Genomic DNA, 21,901 nt, shown 5'->3' on the forward strand with positions numbered 1-21,901 from the left:
ATTGTCTTAACATATTATAATGGTCTTCCTGGTAGGCTGTAGATAAGTTCATGGAGGCAGAAACCATGACTTATCTGTGTAAGCCTAGAAGCATTTAAATGTCGGGTCCTAATATAAAATAGATGTTTTGTCAATATTGTTTAATCAGTGAATTTGTCCAAGTTCTAGGCTGAAATGAGAAAATATATTACCTTTGCAAAACAGAATGATTCCATACTGAAATATTCAAAGTGTGCTTTCTTTCCTAAGGATGCAAACCAACTTAAAACTTAATATATGGCAAAATAGGTGTTATTATATAAGCCACACATGATCTGAATCAAGCAGTTTGATCTTCCAACAGTGGGCACAAGACAAACAGTTTCCATCTCTTTCTAGGTTTCACATGCACTGTTAGGAGAAGCTCGTAGGATTAAGCACAAGCCTGAGTTGGCAAGAAAGCTAGAAGCATGCTGGCGTACTGAGAAATCAGTAAAGAGGGTAGGAGGGTTTCTCCATCTCATTACCACTGTCAATGAGTTGTAAAGGAAATGGAAGATGAAGGAGAGGGACCTAGACCCAAAGCTCCCCTGCAAGAGAGGTCTCATGGTCTGCCCCAGAGGAAAGGCCACTCCCCATGCCTCGTTCCCCTCAAGCTGGAACCAGATGGTGATTGGGGCTTGCCATAGTACCCACAACCTCCTGCAGAACCCCAGCTGTGGCCCATTATTGGGAAGTTGCAAACTTACCTTAGGAATTTGGCCAGGAGATACCTGAGGTTTTCATCAGCTTCAGGCATCTGGTAGTGCTCCCCAAAGCCCCTCTGATCTCCCCTGCAGCCTCTCCCTGATCACCAGGAAAAGGGATGCCCATCCAAGAGCCATGATTAAACATCAGAATTTAACACCCTACTTCTGTTGTTATTACTCCTGGGCTCAACCTGCTGCTTTCAGAGAATTACACTGGCAACCCAGATACCTTACTGCTCTTTCACTGATGCATGGGATCATACAAGGGCTCACTGGGCTCCAGATTCATTCATATAAAGAACAGGCAACCTAAATCTTGCAAAGTACTTGAGCCCCTGAACAGCACAGGCAATGGCCATAACTGTTGAAAGATGATCCAGGACACTTCCCACAAGCTCCAATATGGCACGGTGTGACTGTTCAGCACTGTTTCCTCCCCATCTCCCCTCTTCATTTACCACTCCTTCCTTTGCCCACCTCTCGAGTATATTTCTTAGTTAGCCTTTGTATCTACATTGATATATCTGTGTAGACACCATAACATGTAAAAAACATAGTTTGTGTGTGTGTGTGTGTATGTGTATTTTAAATTATATTCATGGCATTATGCTATTAATCTGTTCCCATTTCTATGTCACCCCATAGTTGAAAACTAACCATGTTGCTATATGTAAACTCAGTCCATGACTGAGTGGTACATACCACTTTTTGTCTATGCATTCCCCGATGATCTTCAACTCGTTCAAACTACTTCAAACTGTGCTGCTAGGAACGTGAGCTGAGTTGGCTTCCTAACTTTGAAGTCAGCCTTGGCACAGAATCATATTCAGGGAAGTCCTGTTTTAACAAACTGAAATAATTGAAAGGCTGTTTAAGTATTTAAATATATTCTTTTCCCTGTTTAAATCTCTTTTAAACACTCACCCAAACCTGCCTTTAGAAATTTGGGTGTATTCCACTGCTACCCTCTCCCTTTTCTGGGTCATTCTTTCCTCCCTGGGTTAGTTTCTCTTCTGTTTCCAAAAGAACACATCCTTTAGCTTCTGGCTCCTTTCCTGCCCCTGTCATCCCTACTAACACCACCTTAGGCAGGAGCCAGGTAGTGAGAGGAACAAAAGGGGAAAGGCTGATATTAACCTTTTCCCCAGACTTTTTTGTTTTCTTGACTCTCCATTAGCTTTCTCTGTAATAAATGACAGTGCTGACTAGGGAGTTTTACTAATTACTATTACTGTCTTCTCTTTTGTCCAGTTGAGAAGATATTTTAGAATGACATGTGACCATTGGTAATATGCATGAATTTATTCTTGGTGACTTTAAAAGAACTGAATACATGTCCTCTTGACATACCACAACAAATAACCCAGACTTTCATGAGGAACTTTGACACCAATCAGTACCTACCCACCTAAGTAATACCTGCACCACCCTTTCCCATGGTACTCCCAAGGCCCTGACTCTGCTCTAATACTACAGCATAACAATTCTTACTTTCTAACATACTCTATACAGTATGTATTGATCAGGTTTAGGTCACTGTCTGCCACCCCTTTCCTCCTTAAGAGCAAGTTTCTGTGTCCACCACATTCTCTGATGTATCCTAAGCACCAAGAATGGTGCGTGCCTAGCGTGGAGTACAGATCTTTGAGAATGAAGGAATGAAGGAGTGGCTGACCTCCACTGTTTCCTGGCCATTGTATGGTTCTTTTTCTGGGGCACTTTCACAAATCCTGCAGAAAGTTCTTCTCTGGGAATGTCATCTTCTTCCTCTCTCAGTTTTCCTCCAAGTGACCACTCATGGCAGCCTCCCCAGTGCTTGCAATTGGAGGGGCCCTTTCTGCCAGTTTCTTCATCTGGAAGGAAGCCCTCCTTAGTGGAGTTCATTTTCAAATAACTCGGGCCCAGTCTCTGCCAAGGGACCTGTGATTGATCTGTAGGTACTATGACCCCAATGTGGCACCACTTGTTTTCAAGGGCATCCTCTTCTCTTGCTCGCTGCTAGGCAGATGTCTCTCTCCTACCACCTTTAAATTGAGTCTTCAGGCATGTGACCCCACCAGCTCCCTCTGTCTCCAGGGTTCAAATTCTTCAGCTCTTTCTAAGGAGGTGTTTGAAGAAGGGAGCACACCCTCCTCTTCCCCATGGGGGTTGGAGACAGTGGGAACGATACCAAATTCTAGAAAATGTCTCCAAAATTCTATCACCTGGCCTCAATGTCCTTTATATCTGGGACATACTCATACTAAAATTAGGTATTATTTATCTGAAATTCAAAGTCAACTGGGGCATGCTTCATTTTACTTGGTAAACTTACATATAGTGGGTATAGATCTTGTGTTGAAATGAAGACTACTTAACACCTAATGTTCTTCTTTGGGCCTCAAAGAAAGGGCAATAATACCAAATAAGTCCATCCACAGAACAACCTGCTAAACCACATGGCACTCACCATGTATAATTTTTCTCATTTGGATCACTCTTTTCTTCCTTCTCTCACTCTATATCCACACAGCCAGGCTAGTCTACTCATTTTTTTTATTCATCTAGTAGAATGGATTCATCAGATGCAATTTGATGCATCTTTACCTTTAGGAGAAGCTATATTATACCTTTTTATGTAGTGGAGACAGGCATTCATCATACCAGACTTCAGAATTGCTCAGGCAAATTTCTCTCTTTGTGGAAAATTGCTTGCCCAAATATCCAGAGCATTCAAGCCTGTTATTATTTGAGAACTGGCCTGGCTATGCCTGACCTGAGGTGTCATTTGAAGAACTTTCCAAGCAGAAGTCCCTGTCCCCTCCAGGGCAAGAAATGAAACTATGGCTTCTTAAATAAATGGATCAGCTTTAAGTGACACCTGGCCTTTCTCAGTGTCTTATTACAAATTCTTTGAAGACACACAAAGATGAAAATTCATAACATCAGTGAAAGCTAGAACAATGAATCTACTTCTAAAACTTGGAGAATCTGGCTCTAACACCAGATAACTGTAACTATAATCAGACTCATAAGCACCATGCCACAAGGGGGGACACGTTGTGCTTTTCTTCTAAAGGGAAGAAATCCTGCACAGCTGAAAGAAGGGAGAAAAATCTTTTGTTTCTCCTCCACTGTATGATGCTTTGTTGAGAAACACGTGAACTGCACCTACCAGAAAACTAGCCGGCTAGACCCTCACTGAGCTCATGTTATTTTTTTTTAGGACAGCCAGATGGTAATTTCTCATTTCAGTCACTCCCACCTCACCCTCATCTACATCCAGAGACTTCAACTCTTCAGAAAACACCTGGGCAAGACTTGGGTTGTGGGCTACCAGCATAGTAGTCTCCATAAATAAACACTATGGGCCTGGGAGTAGATAGAAATAGAAGCAGTGAAAACCAGGGCTATAGTTTTCCATGTGGTCCATCTGTTCCATGTGCTGGAGAGCCAGCGATGGACGTAGGAGTGGATCCCATTTCTGTCTGAGGGAGCAAAACTAGACAGGAAATGTGTGAGGCACTGGGCTCACCAACCTACCTACCATCTGTGACTCCAGGAAAGAGACTCAGCCTCTGCAGAAGTGGTCAGAGCACAGGGGCTGGGGGCCCCTCCCATGGTGGGTTTCCTGGGTGAGGATGGAAACAGTGAAAAGCAGGGGGACCACCTACTGGAGTACTCAGAGAAAGAATATGTCCAGACATTTTAGCTCAGGGAAGTAAAAGAAAAAGTCGTGAGTTGTTTGTGTTTCAAAAGATGATGAGATGTGGTGGAAAAAGAAGGTTAGCGAGGGAATAGACCTGCAAGCAGTAAGATGAGAAGAAAGTAAGGTTTACTAAAGTTGAAAATGCCGTAAGGAAACCAAAAATTTCAGAAAGCAGAAATAGCAGAATTGGCATTGACATACTGAATAAGTAATGTGGAGGACAAACTTGAGAATTCGTTATAGAATAAAGAGGAAAAAGACAAAAATGGAAACGGGAAGAAAGACAAATGACGGATACAGAAATTCAAAACAGAGATCTAACTGAAGATCTAGGTGATGCTCTACATGGAAATATTGGTGAGTCAATTAAAAAACTGATGGATCAAAGTTCAAGAATTTTTTCTATACAGGGCAGCACAGCAAAGTTAACAGGAAGGACAGAAGTTGAGAGAAGATTGTTGAGTTGCTTAAACTGACAGATTACCACCCAGAAGTGCAAAGATGGATGAATGAATGAATGAATGAATGAAATAATAAACAAACAAACATCCTGACCAGAAAGTGGGTAAAGGATGTGTAGACTTAATTCATTACAAGAGGAAACCAAAGTGACTAATAACATGAAATGAAGTCCAGCCTCACTGGAAATCACAGAGATGCAATTCAAAACAAGACATCACTCTTCACCTGTCCAAACAGCAAAAACAGGCAAGTTCAGTTATATGTTAAAAAGTACTGGGGTGCCTGGGTCGCTCAGGCAGTTAAGCGTCCAACTCTTGATTTTGGCTGAGGTGGTGATCTCAGTATCATGGGATCGAGCCCCAGGTTGGACTCTGTGCTCCGTAGGAAGTCTACTTGAAATTTTCTCTCTTTTTCTGTCCCTTCCCTGTACTCTCTCTCTTTCTCTCTAATAAATAAATAAGTCTTAAAAAAAAAAAAAAAGTGCTGGTGAGGATGAGGAGAAAGGGTGGGATTATAAATGACCTTCTGGAGTGCTATCTGGCCATGAAGTTATTCATGTGTGGTTGCCCTTTGATGCATGACTATAGCAGAAGAAGACAGAGATGATGGAGGAGGAGAAAGACACTGGGAGAGAGGGACGCAACAAGGAGCAAAGAAAAGAGTAAAGTCATAATCATTGAGGAAGAAGAAAGTAAAAGGAGGAACAGAATTGGGAGAAATAAGCCAAAGCCGCCTTTGTTTTCTTTTTACTTCTCTGTACTTTTCATTTTTAATAATGAATTTTATAATATGTATGTATTATACATGAATTTGATAATACATTATACATTCACATCAAAAAGAAGTATTTTTTAAGCATCCATAATCCCACCACCCGAGGTTTATAACTACTGTTAACATTTGGTATATTTCTTTTGGAACATTTTCTGTGCATAAACACTTTCCCAAATCATTAAATATTCTTCAAAAATGATTTCATCATTTTTAACGATTGCATAGCATTACATTAATTGAATGTACCATAATAATTTCTAATGTGTTCCCATTATAGAAAATATATGCTATTTTCAAATTTTAAAACTACAATTAAATAGTTTTTACACAAACTTTATTAGCATTCCTGATCACTTTATGGATATGGAATGACTGTTCAAACATTTTTTTGGTTTAGTTTAGTTTTGTTTTGTTTTTTAGAGGGTGGGAGCAGCTAGAGGGAGAGAAAGGATCTTAAGCAGGTTCCACACCCAGCATGGAGCCTGACACAGGCCTCGATCTCACAACCCTGAGATGATGACTAAAGTCAAAATCAAGAGTCAGACGCTTAGTCAACTGAGCCACCCAGATGCTCCCCCACTCCCTTTTATTAGAGAGAGAAAGACAGAGACGCTGCTTAAACATTTTGCAGTCTTTTTATTCCATATTAACCTTTTGCCTTCAAAAACAATTATAGCAGTTAATACTTTCTCCTATCTTGTCAAATCTCCATGTATCATAACCAAACTTATATTTTTAAAAGTTTATGCTAAATTAACAAATGGGATCTTATAACATTGTTTGAATTTGCCTTTTTTTATTGGTAGTAAATTGTAAAATTTTACACTTGCAGGCCATCTGTTTGTTCTCCACCAAATCTGGGTGAAAGCATCACCTTCTCATGGGCCAGTGACCACCTGGTACAGAATTACCATCTTCAGCCTAATCTCACCAGTCCCCATACTTCCTACTCCCTTTGCCTTTTACTTTGCCACAGAAATTACCACCTTCTTGTATACTTTAAAATGTACCTATTCATTATTTTTATTCTTCATTTTCTGTGTGTCTGTCTTCTTCTACTTTTATGTAACTTTCTCAAAAGTCAAGATTGTTGTATTTTGCTCATTGAAATATCGCAAGATTCTAGAAGACGGCTTGGTGCATGATAGGCTCTCAATAAATGTCTTATTTTGTTTAACGAATATTACCAAACTTTCTTTAAAAAGTATTTTAGTCCTCCTGTATGTGAGCATGTAAATAAGCTATGGTACATCCTCACAGTGGAACATTAGACTATGATTAAAAAAGAAATGAGCTAGTAAACCACGAAAAGACACAGGAGAACTTGAAATGCATGTTGCTAAGTGAAAGAAGCCAGTATGCGAAGGCACCATACTGAATCATTCCTATTGTATGACACTCTGCAACAGACAAAAAGTAGAGGTATCAAAAAGACTGATGGTCTCTATCTATTGGCACAAAGGAGGGAAAGAAGGGACGACCAGGTGGAACACAGGAACTACCTGTATGATACTGTATTGGTGGACGTATAGCATTACCCATTGGTCAAAACCCTTATAACTACCTAACACAAAGAGGGAACCCAGACATAAACTACGGACTTGAGTCAGTATTGGTTCACCAGTGATGACAAATGCACCAAACCATTGCAAGAGGGGCTAATAGGAGGACCAGTGAGAAGGGGAGCGAGGTGTATGAAAGCCCGGCACTTCTTATGTAGTCCTTCTGTAAGCTTAAAACTCTAAAAACTAAAAAAGAACAAGTATTAATTTTAAAGCAAATAAAATGTCTGCATTTTCTCCTAGTTTTCCTATATTTTGCTTCTTTTACCTGTAAATCTTTATGCCATCTGGGAATCGTATATAGCATGAAATGAGAAACTAAATTTAATTGAGAAATTATCAACCAAGTTCTGCAGCAGCAACACCCATTCTTACATTTATGTGTGACTCCATTTCACATTAAGTCTTTAGGTATAAAAATGCTTGTAATATTCTAGTTTCTTTTGGATTTATCTTGCAACATATAGTAAGGTTTTAAAATGTGTAACTTTTAATATATTTTAAAAACTGAGATTACTGGTTTCTCCTAATTGCTCATCTTTATTACTTTGGTTCTTTGCTACTTTTTCCCATTTATCTTCCAGCTGAACTTCAGAAACACTTTCTCAAGTTCTGAACTGGGGTTTTAAATAGCATTGTGTTTAATTGATAGCTTGATATGTTTTACAATATTGAATGATCTCATTCGGGAATGAAGCAGACCTCTGAACTTACTCATCTTCTGTATATTAATTTTTTTTAATTTGGGCTATTTAATTCATATATATTTTTGTGTTTATTTCTAAGTTGTTGTATTTTGTTAGTCTGTTAAATGTTTCCCATATTCTCCAAAATTGATCACCACTATTCATGTAGTATATATAGTCATTTTCAATATATTTATTTTTTAGCTTCAGTTATATTTCTTGTTAGTTTAATAGGTTGTCCCAGTTGGTGCTCTTGTATTTTCAGAGCTGACTCATAACCTGCAAAATCGTCATCTTTTCTTTTCGTTTTTGTGTGCTTCATCTTTTTCTTTCCTTTTTTTTCTCTTTTTTCTTTTTCAGTCTTACTGCACTGGCTCACACTTTGCAGAATAGCAGAATAATGTAAATAATCATGAAGACAGATGCCTCCTTATTGCATTTCCTAATTTAAAGTAAAAGCCCATGCACAAGTAGCTGGTGGTGTCGCTTGGAATTAGTTCCAGCAGGTACTGTGTGTTCATGCACATGCACATGCACACACCAAAAAATATTAAAAAAACATATAGTACACAAGTTTATTAATTGAAAACAACACAGGAGCTATTAATATTCTAATGAAAAAGTGACCTTTTTTTTTTAAAGGCTTTATTTATTTGACAGACAGAGATCACAAGCAGGCAGAGAGGCAGGCAGAGAGAACGGGGGAGAAGCATTGAGCTTTCACTATTGCTAAAAAGCTCAATGAAGCTCTGATGGAGGCCTCCCCAATGCACAAACCTTCAGTCTCGTGGGGGACATACACAGTAAAGACAAAGTAACAGCTCTGTGGAGTAGAGTGCCCAAGGAACACAGAAGAGAGGAGACTAATCCAGGTGAGCAGTTTGGAGTTGGCAAGGAAGTTTTTCTGGCCATAGCAATGGACTTCTAAAAGTTATTAACTTGGCATTTTGGGGAGAGGCTGGGGGAATGGCGGCTGACAGCAGAGATGGCTACTCCAGGCAAAGAAGGAGAAAACATGCGGCATAGCAGAGAAACTGCAATAACTGAGATGTGAGCCATAGAAGGTTCTTGAAGCCAGGGAGTGACACGACGCCGAGTTGTGTTTTAGAAATCCCCGCCCTGGCTGCAGGAGAGAGAAAGGGCCCGAGGCGGGCAAACCTGGCACCCAGTAGGCCCAGTCAGCAGGCTGATGTACTATCAAGGCAAAGGCGGCCAGCATGTCTTTGAAAAGGATTAGGGAATAAACCAATTTTTCTACTTCCTTCAGGTTGTATTGCTGCTTTTATTCATGTGATTAAAAAATAGATGCCTTGGCTATCTTCTCTCAGCTGTCTGTAGAAACGCCTTTCAGAAACCTTCAACACAACCTTACATTCATGGCTTTTAATTTGCAGTCAGGGTAAGAAATAGGACACAGAGGCCCTTTGTATACCACAAAATTTCTACTGTGTTTCAATGTCTCTTCTAGACAGAAACATGTAATAACTCATGTCAAAATTAAACCAAAAACCTATTCCTCACCTTACAAAATCTTATTTTTTATTTTATTTTATTAAAGTAAGATGTGACTATTATATTTTGCTCTTCTTTCCTTCTTCTTTCTTAGCAGTGAGAAGCTCACTGCTAAGGTTTTAACTCAGTTATAATAGACTTTCTTAGCTTCTCTCCTCAACCTTTTACCAAGTTTTTGCTTCTTAGTCTTTTATTTTCTTTTTATTATCAAATTGTATTTTTATATTTTTAATATTTTTATTTATTTATTTGACAGAGAGAGAGAAAGAGAGAGCACAACCAGGGGGAGCACCAGGCAGAGGAAGAGGAAGAAGCAGACTCCCCACTGAGCAGGAAGCCTAATGTGGGGCTCCATCCCAGGACCCTGGGATCATTACCTGAGCCAAAGGCAGATGTTTAACTTACTGAGCCACCTAGGCCCCCAAACTGTATTTTTTAATATGATAAACTTTAATCCTTTACAGAATATTTTTGAGAAGTAAAGATGAGGGGAGAGAAAAATTTTCACCTATCATTTTTTGTGGGGAAATGATAATAATAATAAATTATTGTTAATAATAAATATTGTCCTCCTTTAAGAGTCAGAGAAATTAAGTAACTTGCTTGTGGGCACATTCATTCACTATTCTATAGTGAATTTTGGGACCAGGATTTACATCTATGTCTTCTGGGGCACCTGGGTGGCTCAGTTGTTTAAGTGTCCAACTCTCGATTTCAGCTCAAGTCATGATCTCAGAGTTGTGAGATGGAGCCCCACATTGGCTCCATGTTCAGCAAGGAGTCTGCTTGAGATTCTCTCTCTCCCTCTGGACCCCCCTCAACTGGCTCCCTCACTCTCTCTCTTTCTCTCTCCCCCTCTAAAATAAATAAATAAATAAAATCTTTAAAAATAATAATAATAAATGAATTAATCTATGTCTTTGACCCCAATCTTACCCTATTCTACTCTATGCCTATTTACATTATGCCTCATAGGCAAGAGAACTTGAAGAGGGTGAACTGAATCTATGAGGTTTTAAACTCAATTTAAAGTGAAAATATTACTGAAATTATAAAGGGGCACTTAGCTGGCTCACTCAATAGAGCATGCAACTAGATCTCAGCATAGTTAGTTTGAGCCCCACACTGGCATAGAGTTTACTTAAATCTGTCAGGGGCGCCTGGGTGGCTCAGACGGTTAGGCATCTGCCTTCAGCTCAGATCATGATCCCAGGGTCTGGGATCGAGCCCATGTCAGGCTCCCTGTTCAGCTATGAGCCTGCTTCTCCCTCTCCCTACTTGTGCTCTCTCTCTCTCTCTCTGTAAAGTAAATGAAACATTAAAAAAAGAGATAAAACTGTCAGTTTACACAACATATACATGTATAAAATCATCACATCATACTTTAAATATCTAACAACTTTATTTGACAATTATACCTCAGTAAAAGTGAAAACATTTTTAAAAATAAAAATAAATAGGACAATTCCAAAAGGCATAATGACAGGATGAGAAAGAGCATGGCTAATGAAAATTTATCAAAAAAAAATTGTGAGAATAAAAAATACTAACAGAATTATTTAGCCTAAATCAAAGAAAAGTGAAAAATGATTTCAAGCATATAAAATATGTTTGTTGGGCTCTTTTAGGTAGATGAGGGTTTTCGAGTTTACTTCAATAAACAGGGTTTCTTGTAAGGTTGAATGCAGGAATTGAAGAATGCAGAAAACAGCTTCCAAGTCACACCCATGGACCCTGGTTCAACTTTAAAGATACAAGCCAAGTTGAGTCACCTGGTTTCCCTTTCCTCTCCATGGCAGGTAAACTTCTGATGCTCCTTCCAGTGACCTGCCATTATGGCCACACAGCCTCACATAGCTGCTATTTCCTAAGATGTCTCCACTACCGACAGACTCTTCCTATAGTCTCTGCCTTAAAGTTTCTGATGACTCATGGATTCTGGTCACCTTCTGTCTTTGTTAATCTTGAACAATGGCTGATTGAATCTCCAGCTCCTAACTAGATTCAAGCATCTCCATTTGGCAGAGGTATTTGTCAGGTCACCTGGGTGACTGATGATCAGCTTAGATGGCTGGGGTGGCTAGGTCACCAACCCTCGGCACCTGGCCAAGATTCCTGGATACAGAGCTCTCCCTTGCATTCCACTCTGAACACTTTACAGTCTTCAGAAAGAGGTCCTGGTTTAGGTGTTTTTAAGGGACACCAGAGACAAACTTTGTCCAGCTCAAAGACAGAAATACAAAAATAGTTTTTAATGGCTAAGGGGAAGATGTAAGTGAAAAAGAAACAAATTCTTCATAATAATGAGACCTGATAAGCTATACGATGAGACCCTAAGGGGTGTTCAAAAGTCTTGTCCCTAAAAATCAATGACTGTCTGAGTGACATTACTGAAGCCTACCTTGTAGGATTCCAACTAATCCCACATATCTATAGTTTGGTCATATGATAATTATTAATGAGTAGAATATGTATCAAGTATTACTCAGAGGCATCAAAGTCCCATGCCTTTTACATGTGCACCCACATTCTGAATTTCCCCATATCCAGCACATTTCTTTCTCCCCTTACCAAGCAAGCATCCATCTCTGAGCCTGGGTCCTCACAGGGGATCAATGCTATGGAATGTGTTAATCTGGAAAGCAAAGTAGACCCACTGTAACAGCACTGTCAGTGGCCTCCCCATATCCCTTTGTCCCTTACCATTTTAGTGGACAATGGCACAGCTTCCTCCTGTAATACTTGTGTCTCGGTCAGAGGGCTTTCTCTGACTGCTGAGGTCCACTCTGCCCAGGCTCAGCAGACCAAATTAGTGACCTCATCCTACACTAGTAGGAAGAGACTTCAACTAATGACTGTGCTTATTCTAACCCTTCTGCCCCATGGGTGGCATGACTCTATACCATTCCCCAGTTTAATGTATAAGATTAATTCCAGTGGCAACTTGCTTTCCTGCCTCATTTCTCCACTCTCCTACCACTGTTTCATAGGATTACCTCCCAGTAAACTACTTTCACTAGGAATCTTTGACTCATGGTTTACTTCCAAGGGAATCCAAACCAAGACACCAAATATCACTTCCGCCCTTGTATTTTACTCAACGATGGAGATATTCACTTGTTATTATTGATTACACAGATGGTTCCCAGCACTGGGAGTGACCAATCCTGATCCTATTTGCATAGGATTTAAGGGATTACCAGGACTTGGGACTTGCAGTGCTGAAATCAAGTAAGTTCTGGGCAAACTGGGATGAGATGATCACCCTACCTGCAGATTGCCTGCCTGTGCTGGTGAGTTCATGCAGCAGTTTCCTTCTTATGGGCTCTACCTTCATCACCAAAAGCTTCTGAACAGACAGGAGGCAGACAGCTGGAGGTTGCTCTGAATCAACCAAGGACGGAACAGTATCATTAGCATGTGGGTTAATTAGCTGGAAAAGAAGCAGAATTCTTCACCCATTGTGCACAATAGGGATGCTGAGGAAGGAGAATAAAGGGCTCGAGAGCCTGAGTGGACCAAAAGACTTGCAATCGTTGCCTTGAGATATGGATGAGTGGTTATCATCTAAAAGTTATTCATAGCTTCTTGCTGTGCCTAGCACAGGGATCTCACATTTTGCCAAAAGTCCTACAATACTTCATGGGATGTGAAAAAGCAAAGATGTTCATTAAACTAAGTGTCACTAAGTGTAGTGTTCAACTCTTAAACACATCAAGGTATGTTAAGGTCTCTTGTGACATTAACTAGCTGATTTTCTTGCTAAGTTCTGCAACGGGCTCTCAAGCATATTCTTTCTAATGGAAATAAAACATAATCATGAACATCACTTTCATGACATATCAAGGCTCTATGGCCAGGAACATCAGTCCAATACCTGGCATGTCCCAATGCTTGCATAAGGATACTTGTGTTGTAATGATGTATGAAAACATTTTGTAAACCATAAAGCATCATGTAAGTTGATTAACCCATAATTCATTCATCATACATCATTGTAACAATTGAAACTATAAAATTTTATATTAATGTGTTGGAATCATTTTAATTTGGACTGTGAACAGGGATTTTTTTTTTCTTTTTTATTACTCGTTTCTAGTCCTAGAAATGTGAATGGCACAGATCAGGTAATCAACAAATGTTTGCCTTAGGAATACATAACCAAAATAGTGCTGCCTTGGGGACTGAGATCTGTGCATCAGGGCCTAGTGACCCTCTGACTTAATGCCTTTAAGAATACTTTCTTTATGCTAGTTTTAAAGAGTGTATTTCATTACAGTTCTTGAATTGTACGACAATCCACCTACAAAGACTTTAAACTGTTCCTTCTTTCTTTCAAAGGTTAGTCTATGTTAGATTACTTTTAATGCTTGTGTCTTAGTGGATGCTTTTTCTTCCTGAGGAACTAATATGTTTCCTCCTTTTTGACAATGAAAAATTATGCATGCCATTTTCCATATTTCTCTTTTTGCACTGGTTTCTAGCAAGCCCAGAAACCAATTTTATATGTATTTCTATTCAAATTTAACTTCTTTTGTTTAAAAAAATCCCTTTATATCTTAATTTTAAAGAATTATGTTTCCTTAAAGAACATTCCATATGTTTCTGGGAGATGGAATATAAACATATCTGGTGCCATGAATTTTATGAACTTTAAAGTAGGTGTCTAATTTACCAAGGCATTGCTCTAGACTTGTGGTAGTGTCATTCTTACTTTACTCTGCAAATTTTAAAAGTTACCATGTATTGTCTACACAACCTGGTAACTTCACTTTAAGGTTCATGGAATCAATGAAACCTGCCTATTTCAACCAAATTAAGAAACAGTAGTGTGGACTTACTTAGGCAATGGGAAGGTTATTTGGAATATGTTATTCTGGGTACAGTCAAAAATCTGTATTGTGCAGGTAGTTCTAACTAGCTCCCTCTACTCCCTAATTGTTTGGACTAGTTTTTGTTGTTGTTTTCCTACTGGATAAGAAATTGAAGCCCCAAACCCCACATGGTGAATAAAGCAGCCAAATCCACAGTCTGGTACCCTATGGGTTTGTGTCCAGTATTTGGCCTCTTAAATAATAATTTCAATATAGACGGTGGGGCAGAGTGATTAAAAACATTGATTTTGGCTTTTGAAAAACTCTAGACTCTGCCACTTAGTGCCACTTGAGCTCACAAATAACTAAGTCAGTACAACTCCTGTACAAGAAAATGGATCCCTTTGAGCCATGTAGTGACCTTGGCCTTTTCCTTAAGTGTTAACCTCTCCAAGGCCAATTCCCAAAATAAACCAAACTTGCTCCAGTGAAAGTGGAGCTTCTGACAATTCTAGCTTCTGACAATTATTGCAACTATACGCTCCTCAGGGTTGGAGCCCTTTCTAGACCTGTCCTTCCAACGAACGCCTCAGAGACCAGGGAGAAAATGTCAGCCTGAGGGGCACACCTGCCAGGTATCATCAGTCATGGCTGGGAGACTCGATGCCTGGCCACTAGTTTGTTGGGACATATTTACCTGCTCTGATCCTTGAGCTCTCTCTTCCTGACTAGAGTCCATGGCCACCAATAGGTCATTCAGCCAAGTCCCCCAGCACGACCCCAATCCTGGGGCTGCTACCGCTACTACCTACTATGGTTGTCACTCTCCAGCATTTCTCAGAGCATACTTGTGACCCACTGGGCACAGACTCTCAGGGGACATAGCTCTGAGCTCCAGCCCCAGATGGTGGGAATCAGAGGAGCGGGATGTTCTAACACACTGACTCAGATACAGTTTTTCACCAGGTTTGTGACTGATGGAACAGGATCGACAGTATAGGGGATACCATGGGACCACCTACCTACACTTTACCCAGGCCAAAAGCTCTTTTTCATTAACTCCTCCAAGAGGAAGTCACCTCCCTGGACTTTCTAGGTGACTGACTCCCAGGCTGACCTGAGAATAGGTCTCTGTGGCCCCTGGATCGGTATACCTACCTCATCATATTGCAGCTGTTTTATTACGTGTATTATAATTATAGTTATAATTTCAATAATTTACTATTATAATTATGCACCTATGTATTTGTCTCCTATCTTAGATTGTGAGCTTCTGGAGTACAGGGACTATATCTGATTCATCCCTTTCCCTCCATTGGCTAGCACAGTGCCTGACAGATAGGAAGCAGGCAATACGTGTGGGTTGAACTGCTCTGATTTCATAGGAAGGAACGGGACTATAATTTTGCAAGGGTTGTTTGTTCATGGTTAAGGCCTAAACTAATGCGTAACATTGGAAGTATAGTTTCAACAGAATGGTAAAAATTGTCTAATTGTTACAGTTAAAATTAGGTCTCCCCCCGGGCCTTCCCTCAAAAAATGCCTTAGTAAAATTATTTTATAACTAAAGTCATTACAAGAAAACTTAGATTTCCCACCACAATGTTACACTACTGAGGAAGACGCATGAAAAACCCTCATCACCTTTCTTAGGATCCCAACAGATAACCCTTTTCCATTCTGATCCACATCCCTTTTATCTTCAATTAAAAAAAAAAAAAAAGGAGGTGAAAAGTTAAAGTAGAATAATATTGCTGTGTACACAGTTTTTTTTTTTTTCCTTCCTAGTGTTTTTCTCCTCAATGCGTGCAATTGGTAATTAAATATATTTCTGCTGGTCTTGTGGCCATATGCCTACAATATGTAAAAATACATTTGCGCTTTTTTTCCTCCATTCCTTTTGTTCCCAGTGCTGACTGCTGTCAGAGTGAACGGTCCAGATTCCCGTGTGCTGGTATCCATGGGCTCCGTCTTGCCAAGCTGCCAGTCTGGAGCGTCACACCTTACTGCCTTTAAAGATTGCCCTGCAGAGATAGAGGGAAATGGCAATTTTTACATGATGCAGTCTGGCGACCCAGGAGATTTGAAGTCAGAACTGGTGCCAAGATTTACCCAGGAGAGCAAGCAGAGGCAAAAACAGAGAACCTGGGCCAAAAGGAAAAAAAATAAAAGAAGAAAGAGGAGGAAGGCTGGGGGATGGGGAAAACCCACCGTCAACTCTCTCTGGGGGTTCTCTCCAAAGGCCAGAACTTAAGGCCACTGAGTGGGTGATGGCTGTGTTATTAGGAGTATGTGGGTCCTAAAGAAAGTCAAAGGGAAGAGGTCGGCTTTTTTTGCATGCCCTAAATTGTAGTAGATTGCAGAATGTAAATGAGACAATTATTACACCAACGCTCATCAAGCTGGGCTGGAAAGACTTCAATAGCCTGATGAATATGCATGCAAATTTGTTAATTAAGTTAATTATTCTGCTGAAAATTCATTTGTCTTCCAAGGACATTTTCCCAATGATTTTAACATGCTAGCGCCATTAGTCATGCTCCATGCTATTTAACATTACTTTTTGTCCACTTTCTTTTCCCCCCACTTTTTTTTTTTAATATTTTAAAGTTTTAAAAACAGTTGATTGGTTCTTTTAATTGACCCCTGCAACGTTGGAAGATGCCTAGAGCCAGCTCGGTAGGCATCCTCAGAAGCACATTTCAGTTAAATATTTCCTTGATATATAAAATGTCTGCAAAGTGTCACATTGGTGGGGAGGAGAAGGGCTCTATCTGGGATCATTAAAGCCAGAATTTGAATCGTTCTCCATAGTGACTGTAAGAGGTAATCTGTCCCTGCTGTGGGCGATTTCCCCAGCTCTGAGTGTCATTTGATACATGGGTTTACCTTGCTGTGGGAATGCGGTGATTCCAGCCTTCTCTGTCCTCCTGCTGCAAGGCGAGACCCAGTGAACATGTGTGTTCAAACAGGAACCAGTACTGTGAGACTTTTCTGTCACCCATGAGGGCCCAAACCTGTAACCATGGCAACAAAGGGGAATAGTGTGTTTAAAATCACATCTAAATGGCAAATTGAGATATTTGAAAGAAACGGTTGGGTTTAATTTTGTTAGCCAACAGTAGCCAAAAAAATTGTAGCGTAGTATTTTTCAAATCTGCACATTATTTTGTTGGGTAAAGCAGGTTTATTTAATTGAGACCTTCATTGTGGGCCTCAAAATTAGAATCTTTGTGAGTCAGAGTGAGCTTTATTCAACCAGATTCTTGATCTTAAGGCACATAGACACGTACAAAGCAGCCTATAGAAATCTTTCAAAAATCTATGTGCAGCGATTATTACTTTCCATCTCAACTCAAAAATCTGAACATGGAGTCTGATAAATCCAAGTGTTCTTAGTGAGACAGTAGAATAGAATACCTGAAATCAAGACTTGCAGAAAATCAGAGGACTATGGTTGCCTGCATACATTAGACAGTCATATTAAAAGAAGAAAGATTGATCTATGCGTCACTCAGGGGACTGCCATATGCATTTTAAAGGTCTCTCTTAAGGTCATTTATTTCCTTTGGAAAGAAGGTAAATTCAGATTCTACCCCCACACACACCACCATCAGTCATCCTAAAAGAACTCACTGATACTGTTGCAGGTTATAACCTATATCTTCAGTTAGGGTTGATCAGACCAGCTTAGAGCCAAGCTAATGGAAAGGGGATTAAATAAGGAAGACAACATGATTTAATTGAGAGTTAAAGAAAAATTAATTGGTATGCTATCTCTTTGGAGCCATCCGTATATATTTTATACAGTATGAATGGCACTATGTGTCACATAGATCGTAAACCAATTAAAATGATATTTTAAACCCTGTGATTTCTATAATTCCATCTGTTTTAGAAGGTTTAATTAGCAAAGTTACAAAAGCCAAATATATTTGAATATTTTGAAAGCAGGCCGAACAGCAAAAACTGAGAAGTTCCCATAAACACTTAACCACACAACCATGTACATTCATGAGACTATATTTCAGTTAAAATAATATGTGTGGATTTTTCTAAATTTTACCAGCCGCAAGTCACATCCCCCCCAAATTATGATCATATGTTAGGCTGTGTAAATTAATTCAGGGTTTTTTTTCCCTGTTTTTCGTCAAACTTCCAGAGATTCCTTCTAATGAAAATCCCATACCTGTCATTTAACCTCAATTACGGGCCCAAAGGAGTGACAGCTACATAAAACTAACACTATTGAACTTTCCCTTAACTGTTCTTTCAAAGGATTATAAGAGAGGCTTGCCATTTTGCAAGTAGAAGGGACTATTTTTTCAGATATATCCAAAAACATATTTCAGTTACCAGTAACCTATTTTTGAGAAATAAGAGCATAAATAAGAGATGACAGGTTGTGTCATCTTTAAAATTTGAACACAAAATGCAAAGCTACAAAGTATTCAACTTATTTCGGCACTATGAAAGGAAACTATTATTTCGGTCTTTAAAATAATGGGTCAAACATGAGATCTTGCTCTGTTCTTTGGTTTGGATGCTGTGCTGAGCAGCTGTGCAGGGTTCTGGGCCTCATATGGCCGCAGTCACCGATGACTGACAGAACAGTGGTGACAATGTGACGTATAATATTCTCTCTTTTCAAAATGCGTGCCATACCATGATTGTGACTCAGTGGGTGTCCAGCTCTGTCTTTCCTTTCTACGGGATTTCTGACATATAACAAGATGTAATTAATTTTTTTTTATAGGCTTGTCTTTTTCATTACCAGAAATACAGTGAGTGTAATTTATTATTAATTCTGCTCCTATTCCATACTACCGGAACAAACTACTTTTGTTTCCATTTGTATTTGTGTTGTATGCTCTTAAGTCAGATAAAAATGGCTAATATGGAAAACAGGGACTCAAACCTCACTGTGCTGAGGAGATATATTGTGCTGGAAAACTGCCATTTATTGAGGATCTACTACACCATTGTGTTTCATGGGCATCATCTCCTTAATCTTTGCATCTGTCAACCAAGAAAGGTATAATTATCCTCATTTGACAAGTGAACAAAGCAACACCCAAACCCGAAGAATTTAAGCCCCTTGCTCCATAAAAAAGAAAGAAATGAAAATCTCCAGTAAACGAGCAGCAGGAGCAAGATTGGAGCCAGAAAACATATCCAAATTGTTTGTTTTACCCCAAAGCTTTCAAGTGTTCTAATATACCTGACTACCACTACTACTCTTCAAAAACTCATCTTTGGAAGGCCAAAATATACACAACACTTAATATTCTTGTAGGATCTCAGCATTTACTTTCGTCACCAAGTATGACCCAGCCCTCTCAGCTTGATTTCATTGTATCGTATTGCAGGGTATTAAGGATGGACTTCCTATCTTTTAAGAGGATTACCTTTTCTACTTGGATGCATTTTGAGTTTAAAAAAATGGGGAATATTCCCAAGAAGGAGGTTAAATAGATTTTGTTTGTAAATAGTTGAGCAGTTGCAGGAGGCATCTGTTCCTCTTTTGCTTCACCTGTGCTTCTTCTTTGGATCTGCACTTCCTCCCCACCTGCCATGCGGCTGTCCTGGGGAGGCTGCATCTCACCATCCTGTCCTTTTCATGGGGCGGTGGGTGCCTGGAGTCCTGAGAGGGGGTTAAATATGTCAGAGGGAAAACGTTCTTTCTCCTTCTAAAATGATGAATAGGGAGGGCCTATGGATCTTGACTGCTGTGAGCAGCGAAATTTTTCCGAGAGAAACCGACATACAGGGAAGCAGAGGAGAAAGAGGGAGAGAGAAAGAGGAAGAAAGAGTCAGAAAGTTGGTATCAGGTCAGCTTGTCTAGGACTTCTCACTGAGGGGAGCCTAAAAGTTCTCTCTCTCCCTCTTTTCCTCTCCCTCTCTCTCTGTCTCACTATTTTGACTTGGATAATTGTCCTAATATAGACATCTGCAAGATTCAGAAGGAATAGTATGCACCAACTGACATTTCTTCATTCTGTAGTATTTTTATTCAAATTTTACAAGGGCAAAGTGGATCAATATTTCAGAAGATACATATATGTTGATCTTAAAAGGGTTGTCCACCAGCCCATCTTTAATTATCTGTGTCACTTTAGTCACTGATTTGTATTTATCAAATATTTCAGTAGTCATGAGGAATCCTCCATCCATCATAGCAATGTATCAATTTGTAATTATACACTAGAGTTGAGTTTCTATACTAGAAAGATTGGCCATGAGACAAAACTGAGTCTTTTTATAGTCTGGGCCTGTTTGGTAACACTTTGAATATGACATTTGGCAATGATCATTGTGAAATGCTATCCAGATAATTGAGACCAAAGAATCCACTCCCAGGCCTGACTTGCTTAATTTGCTTGCCTATGATAATGAATTTAACTTTTTTTAAAAAACTTTAAGTTGTATACATACTTCCAAAGTCTTAAGAAGGGCCTGGAACTCTACTGTACCCTTGGGAGTTAATGTTCTCAGTCAGAGATATTTGAACCATTTTTTGGTAATAATTTAGAGAAACTTACAATTTTCATAAGACTAAGCTAACATACTACAGGATCTCAGAACCTGCATTCCGATAACAGATTTCTTTTTTTTTTTTTAATTTATTTATTTATTTTCAGAAAAAACAGTATTCATTATTTTTTCACCACACCCAGTGCTCCATGCAATCCGTGCCCTCTATAATACCCACACCTGCTACCCCAACCTCCCACCCCCCCACCACTTCAAACGCCTCAGATTGTTTTTCAGAGTCCATAGTCTCTCATGATTCACCTCCCCTTCCAATTTACCCCAACTCCCTTCTCCTCTCTAACACCCCTTGTCCTCCATGCTATTTGTTATGCTCCACAAATAAGTGAAACCATATGATAATTGACTCTCTCTGCTTGACTTATTTCACTCAGCATAATCTCTTCCAGTCCCATCCATGTTGCTACAAAAGTTGGGTATTCATCCTTTCTGATGGAGGCATAATACTCCATAGTGTATATGGACCATATCTTCCTCATCCATTCGTCCGTTGAAGGGCATCTTGGTTCTTTCCATAGTTTGGCAACCGTGGCCATTGCTGCTATAAACATTGGGGTACAGATGGCCTTTCTTTTCACTACATCTGTATCTTTGGGGTGAATACCCAGGAGTGCAATGGCAGGGTCATAGGGAAGTTCTATTTTTAATTTCTTGAGGAATCTCCACACTGTTCTCCAAAGAAGCTGCACCAACTTGCATTCCCACCAACAGTATAAGAGGGTTCCCCTTCCTCCACATCCTCTCCAACACATGTTGTTTCCTGTCTTGTTAATTTTGGCCATTCTAACTGTGTAAAGTGATATCTCAATGTGGTTTTAATTTGAATCTCCCTGCGGGCTAGTGATGATGAACATTTTTTCATGTGTCTGATACCATTTGTATGTCTTGATTGGACAAGTGTCTGTTCATATCTTCTGCCCATTTTTTGATATGTTTGCCTGTTTCATGTGTGTTGAGTTTGAGGAGTTCATTATAGATCCTGGATATCAACCTTTTGTCTGTACTGTCATTTGCAAATATCTTCTCCCATTCCGTGGGTTGCTTCTTTGTTTTTTTGACTGTTTCCTTTGCTGTGCAGAAGCTTTGGATTTTGATGAAGTCCCAAAAGTTTATTTTCGCTTTT

At 39.6% G+C, this 21,901-nt stretch overlaps 1 long non-coding RNA gene across 2 annotated transcripts in view; it reads right to left on the bottom strand.

Annotated features, from left to right (window-relative positions):
• Positions 1-1,457: 1,457 nt before the first annotated feature.
• Positions 1,458-21,901, bottom strand: part of LOC116569444 — a 78,965-nt gene continuing 58,521 nt past the window's right edge. Inside the window, exons 2-5 of one of the 2 annotated variants that reach the window (XR_004277029.1) lie at positions 17,116-17,243; positions 12,683-16,250; positions 11,984-12,047; positions 1,458-1,578 (exon numbers count right to left, since the gene is read on the bottom strand). This is a non-coding gene — a long non-coding RNA (uncharacterized LOC116569444). Of the gene's footprint in view, positions 1,579-11,594; positions 12,048-12,682; positions 16,251-17,115; positions 17,244-21,901 lie in introns of those variants that run through there. The other variant, XR_004277028.1, reaches the window with a different exon arrangement.

The sequence above is a fragment of the Mustela erminea genome, chromosome 11 (genome assembly GCF_009829155.1).
Source record: "Mustela erminea isolate mMusErm1 chromosome 11, mMusErm1.Pri, whole genome shotgun sequence".
NCBI lineage: Eukaryota > Metazoa > Chordata > Mammalia > Carnivora > Mustelidae > Mustela > Mustela erminea.